The sequence below is a fragment of the Triturus cristatus genome, chromosome 2_1, assembly GCF_964204655.1.
Source record: "Triturus cristatus chromosome 2_1, aTriCri1.1, whole genome shotgun sequence".
NCBI lineage: Eukaryota > Metazoa > Chordata > Amphibia > Caudata > Salamandridae > Triturus > Triturus cristatus.
Window position 1 is genome coordinate 847,349,702 of NC_140581.1, and position 12,755 is coordinate 847,362,456.

Sequence of the window (12,755 nt, forward strand, 5' to 3'; positions counted from 1 at the left end):
CCAGCGACGTCAGAGATCAGCGTTTATTTACTGCAGGGATACAGAAATCACAAGAAGTACACAACGTGTAGGTTCTCGGAGACTGCTTCAAATTGCAAAAGTGGATCGCTCCTTTTATACACGTTTTTGCCATTGCACAGTATGGCGAACAAAGGTTACAACTCAGTTCCCACAATAAACTTCAAAAGAGTCGTGTTCATGTTTCAAGAGGCCGGAACATAATTACAGCAGCATTGCCGGTTCCCAACTGTAAAAACATGTCTACCCCGCAATAAAACATATTCCATCCTGACCGTAAACACATTAGGAGAAGGAACAAAAACAGATGCAAAGAAAGGACAAGGATGCACAACAGGTTAGAAAAGAGTGTTTAAGAGTAATAAAGGAAACTTGATGACTGGATCAAAGACCTCGTGTCCAATGCAGTGTGCGACCAATCTGGTTTAACTTTATATTCAGGCTCCCTTGAGCCGGTGGAGTCGACGGACTCATGGTTACGCACCTGCGCGCTACGAGAGGTACTAGACCTGATACGATTTTAGCAGCTTACACAGCAACCCCACACATTTTCCTACTCCCTGCTGACGAGAGGCAACTACCTCGAAACACGTGTCCAGGGATGGCACACGCCACGCATACTTGCATTCACACTCGAGCATAGGTGTATCCGCCGACGCTGACCTTCAGGGACCATTTTCATTGGGGGAACACGCCTGGTAGGTGTAGCAGTGTGCGACCAATCTGGTTTAACTCGTGTCCAATGCATGCATGACTGAATTAATAGACTAGCACGGCAAGATGAGCCTCGAGCGGGGCCATCTGCCTTCGCCGTGTCATTTCCCTTATCGTAAAAGTCACCCTCAAAGAAACACGTGTCCCTCGTGTAAGCTTGGGAGTCCCAGGGTCACGAAGCGGACAAAGTCCGTTCGCTGGCTACTTGAGGGCAAGGAACAAAATGGATGCCGTATCTAAAATGGAACCCGAGGGTTCGGATGAACAAACCCAAAAATGAGACGAACCATACGTGGTTGCATAGCGAAACTGCGTACACCCACTATACTCGTCATTTGCGGTTCGTAGACACCAAACTCATCCATATTCGTCACCACTCAAAAAGTGTTGTTCCGTCTCACACGGAACCTCAGACGCTCCTTTTGCCCTCATGTAGGCAAGCACTAGTCAAGATCGGAATCGATTTCAATATTCATCAGGTCGTTCAGCTGCTGCTGGAACATCATTCTATTCATCAACGTCTCCTTGGTAACAGATGGCCGTCTTATACACGTTGTAGCACAGAGGCCACATAAGGCAGGACCACACTGTACACAAAGACAACACGTGAATAGAAACGTTACAACAACCCCTATGATCATCAGAATCTTCCAACCCCAAGTTGACATCAGACCCCAAAACCATCCTAGAAGTGTCCAATTACCTTCGTCCACGTGTATGGACTCGGAAATCTTGTGCAACTTTGAGATGGCTTGGTAGACAGTTGGAGCATTGTCAGGAATGAAAATGCAACAACTCGAATGGACAACTTTGCACACACCATTTCTATCTGCGAGAACAACATCTAGAACCATCCGGTTCTGCAACGTCATGAGTCTATCCGCCTGAAGTTCAGCTGTCAAATTACCAAGGGCACTCGCAGTAATATTAGCAGTCGACTCAACTACACGGGTCAACTGTCTTAGGTTCCTACTATTAACCATAGGTCCCCAAAACGGCAAGAATCCCTTAAAGAAATTTCCTGCTTCTTGACCGGCAGTATCCTCTTTGCTAATAACGCCTCTCACAACTCTAGTCTTGTGATAGTCTGAGGCAACTGTGAAAGCCGGTGGTAAAAGATTCGCAATATAACAGGTACCCGAAAAATCACGGGGTAACCATGTATATGCGCGTTCATAACATACGAAGTAAGTGCCCTTAGCAGTCAGGAAAACAGGGGAAGAGAGCATCGGTAGGACATACGTGTCAGTGCAAGCACTGTTCCCAAGTTGTGCTCTCGGATTTCGACCCAAACCTTTCAAGCAGAAATTACCGAGGTGTGGTACGATCCATATTGGGGACGAGCTCTTAAGCTGTCTATCACCCACTGACGTACTATACTCAGCCTCACTCAGATCCTTATAGGCTTGCACCTCTTCATCCGGGATAAGTGATGCATCAAAAACATCTCTATCTAAATCCGCTATCGCCAAAGGCTTGTGGTGCGGACCAGGACCAAAATTGACAGAGCGTGGCTCTCGACTGGGGTAGGAATCTAGTGCACTACGGAACATAGTTTGGAATGCTCGAGCTGAACCCTGGGAGCTGTAAGGAAGGACCAAATACGGAATACCCCTATCCATGGTATGTGGCATTAACCCACACACCCAACAGTTGGTAGTATTCATCACCAACTGATGCTGATGCAGGAGTTGAACAAAGGAGTTATTCATAAATTCTGCACGTCTAACCTGTTCGTGTTGAGGCAAGGGATGAAAAGAATGTGGGGAAACAGTGGTGATGGAGCTTAGTTTAGGAGAAAGGGTAGATGAAACAGAAGGTAATAACAACTGTATTCCAAAATACACTCCGCCCACCAACAGCATAGACACGGTCAGAAACCGTAGGAACACCTGAAACAGAAAACATTTTGTTCATACAACCCTCTGTAACTCTGATCTCTGCGCCGACATCCTTTCTACTTCCAACAGCTTAGAGAATGCCATCCTCTACAAACCGTCCGTGACGTACTTGACGCACTTCGTTCTGAGTAGCGATTATCAATTCCCAGGAGTTCCCAGGAATCGACAAAAGTAACCGACCTAGCGTCAGAAACCTGCTAAACAGAAAGGAGTACCCGCACGGCCCTACGGTAACCCGGATGGTAGGGTTTCCTCAAAATGTTCAGTTTTAATACAAATCTCTTAGCAGTGAAAAGCACATAAAAACTCAAAAAGAAAGGATATAATTGTCCATAACGTTCATAGCACCAAAAAACAAATATACAACTAATTTTTATTAGTCCTTGAGCGAAGAAAGTATCGACTTCTTCCAGGTCGAGTTTGCTCCACAAACAATTGTTCAGCTGGCGCAACAGTGTTCGATAAAGTGAACGACGAGTCAGACCTTGGGTTCTCTGCTACTGATGACTCCACAAGTGGGTTTGGCAGCGACAAATCATCCCCTACAGGTTGAGCGTCACTAAACGGCACAAAGTGTAAAGGAGTCTCAGTTTCCGTTGCCGCAATCCCAGTTCTCACCCAACCGTCTGTTGGTGAGGGGATCGGTACCTTTTTCGTGTGGCTGGCATGAACCCAGTTTTTCCGGCCCTCCAATCGAACCGCAGTCCTCATTGTCAACAAGACTTGAAAGGGTCCTACGCATCTTGGCTCCAAGTTACGTTTCCGACCAAAATTTCGGGTAACGACCCAACCGCCTGGCCGGAGCTGATGTCCAGGACCCTCTGTCTGCGCTGGTAGAGCTTCAAAGACCTGTTGATGGATTAACCGTAGTTTAGTGGTCAAATCATGAAGGTAATCAATTAGCATTGGATACTCAAGACTATCAAAGGCCTTAGGTCTCAGGACTCCCCAAATGTTCGCAGGGCGGCCGAACACAATCTCATATGGGCTAAGCCTTACTCGAGAGTGTACAGTCGCTCTGGTTGATAGCAGAGCCAGAGGCAAGGCATCAGGCCATGATAGCCCAGTCGTAGCCTGTATCTTTGCAAGTTTCAGTTTCAGGGTACCATTGTACCCTTCAACCAAACCCGCTGCCTGAGGATGATTAGCACTATGGAATTTTTGACGAATTCCAAGGCCCTTACACACACTCTGCATTACACTTCCCACAAACTCACTTCCATTATCCGACCACACAATCCGTGGCATTCCATACCTAGGAAAGTATTCCTTCAGCAGGATTTTCGCTGTGGACAGAGCAGTATTATCCTTAAGAGGATAGGCCTCAATCCATCTAGAGAACGCACAAACCACAACCAAAACATACTTCAGGTTATTGCATCTCTCCATATGGATAAAGTCCAGTTGGATAACCTCGAAGGGGCAAACAGGGGGAGCAAAATGACCAGGTGGAGTGGGGGTGCCCTTGCCAGGATTGTGCATCAAGCACACCATGCAATTCTTAACCACTCTCTCAGCACACTTAGTAATACCCTCATTCTTCCATACAGGGGACAAGAATTTACATATCCCTTTTGCACTGATATGTGACAACCCATGAGCCATCGTCACAACAGCTAACACGTACGCATCTGGTAACATCCACCTCTGACGTTCCGTTAAATCAACCCAACATCCATGCATATCCAACCTTCCCATACTTTCTTTCCACTTGGTCTTTTCAGCTTCAGTAGCTTCGTTCTGAATTGCTTTCACACTCTCAACAGTGTCTTCACACATACCAGTCTCCGTCGGCCATCTTACTGAACTTGTCACGTACATTCGGGTTGTAAGATTCTTAGCCGTTTCCTTAGCAATCTCATCCGCAAATGCATTACCACGACCAACATCATCCGTCACTTTCCGATGTGCACTACATTTAACAATCGCCACTTGTTTAGGCAAAGTAAGTGCATCCAAAAGATCATTCACGGGCTGCCCGTGTTGGATCTTCGTACCATGCGATGTCATAAATCCTTTTTCTCTCCACAGTCTTCCAAAACTGTGCGCAACGCTGAATGCGTACTGACTGTCGGTAAACACATTCACTCGCTTTCCCTTAGACAAAACACATGCTCTTGTCAATGCAATCAACTCTGCCGCTTATGCTGAATTCTGATTCAATCTCGCAGTTTCCACAACCATGCTCAACGTCACTACAGCATACGCAGTCGTCACATCGCCATTCGACAATTTAAAACAAGAACCATCAACATACAACGTACCATCGGGATCTGTCAATGGAGTGTTTTTCAGGTCCACACGACCCTTTGTTTCTTCCTCAGTTCGTAAATAACAATCATGTGGTGGTACATCATCTGATTCCATATTAATCGGCAACAATGTCGCCGGATTCAGTACATTACAACGCTTGATCTGTACATGACTTGCCAAAAGGGTCAGCTCGTACCCAGACAACCTTGCACTCGTCAGATGTTGAGTTTTTGTCCGATTCAAAAGAGTGTCAACTGCATGCGGAACCATCACCATGAGCATATTATCCATGACAAGGCCTGCGGATTGTCGAATAGACGCCGCAGCTGCCGCCGTCGCCCTCAAGCAACTCGGCAACGCTCTAGCTACCGGGTCTAAGGTCGAGGAAAAATATGCACACGGGCGCTGCTTGCCACCAAATTGTTGCGTTAAAACACTCAACGCACAACCTTCCCTCTCGTGGACGTATAGTTTAAATGGCTTGCTGTAATCAGGAGTACCTAACACAGGAGCCGAACACAACGCATCACGAAGTTCGGAAAAACTTTTCTGACATTCCTCCGTCCATGGCAGAGGAGTCGAAACATCCTTGCACGTGAGAGCTATCAATGGCTTCGCTAACAGTGAAAAATTTGGAATCCACTGTCTGCAGTATGACGTGATACCTAAAAAGGCACGCACATCTCTCTGAGTCGTCGGCACAGTCATTCGAGCAATTGCTGCAATTCTTTCAGGGGTCAACCTTCTTCCCGCCTTTGACAATAAGTGACCTAGGTAGGTAACTTCTTGACAACAATATTGCAATTTAGAAGGTGACACCTTGTGGTGTAAGTCGCATAGATGCTGCAACAGTGACACAGTAGCAGTCTTGCAAACTTGTTCAGTGTCTGCAGCTACCAACAGATCGTCAACGTACTGAATCAAGGCCGCACCAGCTGGCAGCACAAACGCATCAAGTTGGCTCTTAAGAGCTTGGCTGTAAATCGATGGGCTCTCACAGTAGCCTTGAGGTGCACGTTTGAACCGGAAGCTACGACCACCTAATGAAAAACCGAACAAATCACGACTTTCCTCAGCAATCGGAATGCTAAAGAACGCATTCTTCAGATCAATTACCGAGAACCATGATGCAGAGGCTGGAATCAGAGTCAGTAAAGCTGTAATATCAGGCACCACAGGAAACTGCGGGACAACAATTTTATTTACCTCCCGTAAGTCAATAACTAGACGGTACACGGGAGGCTTGGAGGGATCAGTTCGCTTCAGAATAGGCAACACAGGACTATTACACACGTTACATCGTGTCTCCTCAATAACATCTTTATCGATCAGATCGTAAATGATCGCTAATAGTGCCCGTTCACCATCAAGGGAGATACGATACTGGGGTATGCGCGGTAATCGCGCATCGAATTTCAATTGAACAACATAAGGTGGTATATCCAGCAGACCCACATCATTGGGACCTGTCGCCCACAAAGAAACCGGAAGAGAACTCAATTCCGGTGGGAGCTTATCGATCGACAGATACATAGGGGAAATCACACTCTGACCCAATGTAAGCTCCACACCCGTAGGAGAGCAGTACAAAGTCGCATGTAACCTTTTCAACAAATCCAAGCCCAAAAGATTCTCACCACAACCAGTTGTCAAAATCAAAGGAGCTTCTAACTCATGAGACCCAATCGTAAGGGGCAAGGGGCTAGAAACTGGATTGCTAACGGGGGCGCCAGAGAATCCAACGGAAACATTCGTTAAGCCAGACAAAGGCGCGCCAGGGAGTTTCGAATGCATGATGGAACTTTTTGCTGCACCAGTGTCCAACAGAAAAGGCTCAACGACGCCCAATGTGGCAACTGCGACATAAGGCCCTCTCTGATCAACCGGAACTGATACTTCTCCCTTCCTTTGTCTATGGCTGTCCTAGTAGACACCGTCCGTATCAACATCACGCTCGACATAATAGTCGTCCACATGATACTGTGCAGATCTACCAGACGAGAGGTCGCGTCGATCGAAACAATTCTGCGAGTCCGAAGAAGTGACAAGACGCTCGGCCTGATTCTGAGTAACTCCGCGACCTCTACCACGTGAAGCTTGTTGAGGACCACTATGACCTCCTCGAGCCGACACACCATTGTTCCTATCACGGAGAACTGGACAATTAAACTTCAAATGACCCTCCCCTCGACAATATGCACATTGATTATATCCCAACACAAAGCGAGGTGCGGGAGAGTCAGTGCGCACCTGCGATCTGGAAAACTGTGATTGTGATCGATTTGGCTGTTGCGAGTCATTGAAATTTGAGCGCGGAGGATACGCTTGCTGCAATAAGACCTTAGTTTTAAGATCCTTCGTTTTCTTATCTGCACGTTCACTTTCTTCCTTTTCTCTGTTTTCGTAATATTGGGCCGTAGCCAATATTTGAGCAGTGGTAGAAACAGCCCACGAACTCTCAGAATTCTTCAACTTGTTGCTAAGTTCGGGCAACAAGTTCGATACAAATTTATCAACGAACAACCGCTGACCACCCTCCGAACTCATGTCCTGCCCACTATGATCAACAAATGCTTCCTCAAATCTCGTAAAGAAATCGGAGACACTCTCATCCCTCTTTTGCTTGCACGCGGACAATTTGTCCCAATTGACGCGCATTGCTGGCATAAGCGTTTTCATAAGAGTAATGATCCTCTGGGGCAAATCCACAATAAGCTGTTCAGGTTTAGCCCCACCAACTTGCTGGGCGTCTGCCGCCGTAAGGGCATCCCAGTCACCGCCTAACTCAGCCGCGTGATTCTCGTGACGAATTTTCGCCCAAATCGGCTGAGGCACTACATTGCCAAACAACATGTCAATATCAGCAAGGTTCATAACAGTAGCATCAACTAATTGGGACAACTCCTTATAATAACCTGCAGGATTTTTACGGGGATCGGGCAAAGTTTGCTTCACCTGCAAAACTTCCGATCGCTTCCAAGGGAGGTGTATCCATACTCTCTGAAAACGTCCTGGGACAGCAGGATTAGCATTAGGATCACCTGGCATCCATACTGGGGGAACTTCCCGCATAGGATATTGACCAGGTTTTGCCATCCAATCTGCAGTCTCGTCTTTAAACAATGCTCGAGGTTGCACTGTACATCGAAAGGATAACAGGCATTCTAGAGCATTGCGAACCTTATCACCTACAATCACACCAGTTGTAAATTGATGCTGGAGCTCAGAAACCTCAGACGGTACATTATCGACCACATCATGATCCCACTCCTCCTTCAACGATTTACACATTTCCTCAAACACGAATCGTTGCGTGGGCGCATTAAACTGAGAAAATGTTTCAAACACTACACGCGAAGTGTACTTAACAGGGTTACGAATCCATTTACGTGCCATTTTTACCAACGATTCACGTTCCCTACCATCAGGGAGCTGGTTGCGCCTCTGGGCAACATCGGAAAGAGTCGAGCCGAGTATCGGCCCAAAAAGCAGAGAATAAAGAGTAGCAACAGCAGTCAGGAGACGGCTACGAACAGAAGGAGAAGAAGAAGAAGCCACAGGAGCAGCGACAGTAGGAGTAGAGACAGTAGAAGTGGACGCGGCACCAGGAGTAGCGGGAACGACAGGCTGAGGAGGGGCTGAGAAAGGTGTAGTAGGAAGAAAAGCCGGTAAAGGAGGATGCACGATTTGCGGATTCGGGAGAGCGGGAGGAACGGCGAGCTGACCAGCAGCCGCCAAAACAGCAGGTTGAGGAATAGGAAGAATCACAGGACCCACAGTATCGGGAGCATAGGGAGGTGGTGATTTCAACAGATAAGATAGTAGCGAATCTTCTATCACTTCTTCTCCCGTCTTATCAGCATTAGACGGTAACACCGGATAACACTTATCCACCGCCATATGATGAAGTCGAGCACTAACTTCCTGCTCTTTCTCATCTTTGTCTCGCTGATACTGTTCAGCATTTCGCATCACCGTAATGACACCTTCTCTTTTATTTTTCTTACTCTGTTTGATTTCTTTCTGCTTGGCCTCTTTACGCCATAACCGGAAGGAATCAAACATGGCTGGCCTAGCCTTCTTTTTAAACAGTTTAGCTTCTAAATTATCTAAAACTGCAGTTTCGAAACTACCATGTGATGGCCAACTAAGAACACCATCATTTTTAGTGTAACGAACCTAATATTCGTTATATACGATAGGACCCACGCCATGGCGACTATAGAGCTCGTAAATTGGAGTTCCAACCGGAGGTATCGGACATGAATCCTCCAGCCGGGAATCCGTTCTGCAACATTTAAGAAACCCAAACAAAGTACTACGGCCAGGCATCGTGCACACTAACCGAGTTTACAAACTTCAAGGGCTATCGAATTATGATGTCCTCGCACAAAAATGCAAGACCCTCGGTTTTTGGCAATTGCAATCGTCAAATAAAACTTCAACAACTAAGAACCACAAATGCTATGGAACCATGCAAACAACAAAGGAACACTGGGAGCGACCCACAAATACTTAACTGAAAGAGCAATGGCGTCACCTGGAAGGCTCGTCTATCGTCTCGCCGTACAAAGGACTACGCCAGGCGCCAATACAGGTCGACAGTCAGGGCATCAGTCCGTCGCAGCCGTCAGGAGGCGGGGATCTTCGCGGGAAAAGACGTCGGGCCACTTATTTCGACAACTGGATCGATGAAGCGGGGTGCACCTTCCCTCGGAGATTTCACACGAAGTTCCTCACGATCGTCGGGCTTTGGACCGGTACCGTTGATGTCGCCCCACGTTGGGCGCCAACTGAAGGACTGGGTTATTCTAAGACCCAGCGGTGCCAGGGGACAACACCTGAAACCTTCGTGGGTTACCTGTTCTGGCGTACAAAACACAGAGACACGGGACACTTCCAGCGACGTCAGAGATCAGCGTTTATTTACTGCAGGGATACAGAAATCACAAGAAGTACACAACGTGTAGGTTCTCGGAGACTGCTTCAAATTGCAAAAGTGGATCGCTCCTTTTATACACGTTTTTGCCATTGCACAGTATGGCGAACAAAGGTTACAACTCAGTTCCCACAATAAACTTCAAAAGAGTCGTGTTCATGTTTCAAGAGGCCGGAACATAATTACAGCAGCATTGCCGGTTCCCAACTGTAAAAACATGTCTACCCCGCAATAAAACATATTCCATCCTGACCGTAAACACATTAGGAGAAGGAACAAAAACAGATGCAAAGAAAGGACAAGGATGCAGGTTAGAAAAGAGTGTTTAAGAGTAATAAAGGAAACTTGATGACTGGATCAAAGACCTCGTGTCCAATGCATGCATGACTGAAACAATAGACTAGCACGGCAAGATGAGCCTCGAGCGGGGCCATCTGCCTTCGCCGTGTCATTTCCCTATAACTCACGCGACCGCAATCCTCTGCTGATGCTAATACTGTATTTAGACACTTATTTGCCCATGTCTTCTTCCATTAAATTTTAGCTATACATATATTGCAAATATTTTTTTTTCATAAAGACACATATGTCATCAGCAGAGGATTGCGGTCGCGTGAGTTATAGTTGCCTGCACTAACTATAACGGGGGAATTTCATTGGTTTTTTATCAGTAAAATGTCCAGCTAACTATAACATGTGTGAAACCTATGGTTTTTTCACTGAATTTGCAAGGTTTTTTAAATGCTAATTCCTAACTATAACGTGTGTGAAACCTATGGTTTTTTCAGTGAATTTGTACGGTTTTTTAAATGCTAAGTTACTTTACGCCATTCGTGGCGTGCGCGCCCACTTAACGCAGTTCGTTCCATGCGCGCACAGTGAGCACGCGGTGCGCTTCGCGCAACGCGTGCCCACTTTACGCAGTTAGTGCCGTGCACGCACGGTGGGCACGCGGTGCGCTATGCGCACCGCGTGCCCACGTTACGCTGGATGGGCCATGTACGCACGGTGCGCGAATCTGGAGGACAGATTATGCGCTTCGTTGTGAAAGGTAAGCTTTTAAATTTTCTTTTGGAAGGATAAGTCGTGCACAAATGGTGCCCTTCGGGCACCATATGAACACGGGGTGTGGAGAGTGTGGATAATATTTTTAAAAAAATATTTTTTACCGTACGCGTACGGTAAGCGTAATCGGCGATTTTTCGAAAAAAAATTAAAATGAATTTTTGGCCTTGGGGGTTCTGTGGGGACACATTCACCAAGGCTAGGTGGTTTGGAGCTGTCAAAACAGTCCCTTTACATGTTTTTTGCCTTTGTTTTTCCTCCTGCTCTCAGAGTGCGAGAGAGAAAATGGCGGCCGCCGCTTCCTGGTTTCGAACGATTCGAATGTTTACTAGGATCTAACAGCCAATCAGAATCGCGCTCGCGCACGTCACCGTACACGTACGGTAAGCTTACCGTAAGCGCACGGTAAGCGCACCGTAAGCTGGCTCAGATATATATATTGATTTAAATGCTATTTTCTCAGGAACTATTGAACAGATTTACACCAGACCTACAAAAGGCACTTCCTTGACCTGAGGACTACATCTCTGCCAAATTTCAAGTAACTCTGTTCAGCCGTTCGTGCTGTAGCTGTGTCTAAAGGTCCTATGGAAAAATGCATGGGAAAAACGCGTTTTGGGACCCCCCTTTTTTCTCAGCCCCCGCTGGACGAATCCCCCCGAGACTTTCAGGGTAGGAGCGGAGCGTAGCGCCCCACCTATTTTGAAAATTTCGCGAGGATTCGCCGACCGGCGCCAAAGTTATTCCAAATAGAATGTTGCGGATTTCCTATGGAAACAGGGTCCTAACTATAACTATCTACTGGCAACCGCCAGTAGATAATATATATATATATATATATATATGAAGGATGAAGGAGCTGCCGGGCTCTGAAACGCGTAAGGACTTTGCATTTGAACTGGTAACATCTTTTCTGTGAAATAAAAGCTTTTGAATAGCACTCAACTGTGAAGGGCGTCCTCGCTGCAGGGCAACTTTTGGACTATATATATATATATATATATATATATATATATATATATATATATATATTTTTTTTTTTTTTTTCAAAGTTGCTGTACTGTGGAGTCAGAAATAATCAACAAAAACATAGTGGCCTCAAAATGAAGTCAAGGTTCAATCCAAATGTCCCATATGACAATATTGAAGCATACAATTCAGCAGTTATCATGGAACTGAAAATAACATACGTATGTACTAAATCTGGCATCATACTGTAAGGACAGTACAGACTTCCTCCGTAGACTGCATGATGTCCGGTGGGAGGATGGGTACCTAATGATTGGCTTGGATGTGTGCTCTATTTATATTTATGCATTGACCAGGTGAAAGGAGTAACAGCATATGCACTTTCTAAAGAGTAGGCACATCAATTACTGGGAACACAACAGAATGCTGGAAACTATGATGTTGTTCTGTTTACAACAAAACATTTTTCTTTTTGAGAAGTCTGTATAGCGGCAAAGATCGGGTACTGCTATGGGGACTTGTTTTGCTCCCAGCCTAGCAAATTTATTCCTAGGCTGGTGGGAAGAACAAGTTGTGTGGCCCCAACATCTGGAAAAGTATACTGATCACATACTAGTATGGATCAGATACATTGACGAGACCCTATCAAGGGAGTTTATTGCAAAGCTGGGAGACAATGACTTACAGTTTACAGTTTACTCATGTTATCAGTTCAAGCTACTGTGAGTTCTTGGACATAGCAGTAGAAATCAAGGAGGGAGAGATCACAACCCGCCTATTTCGCAAACAAACTGCAGGAAACACGGTGCTGTTTGCAGCCAGTCACCATCCGGCCCCCTTAATAAGTAGTATACCTTATGGGGAACTATTGAGGGCTCGCCGCAATTGCAGCACCG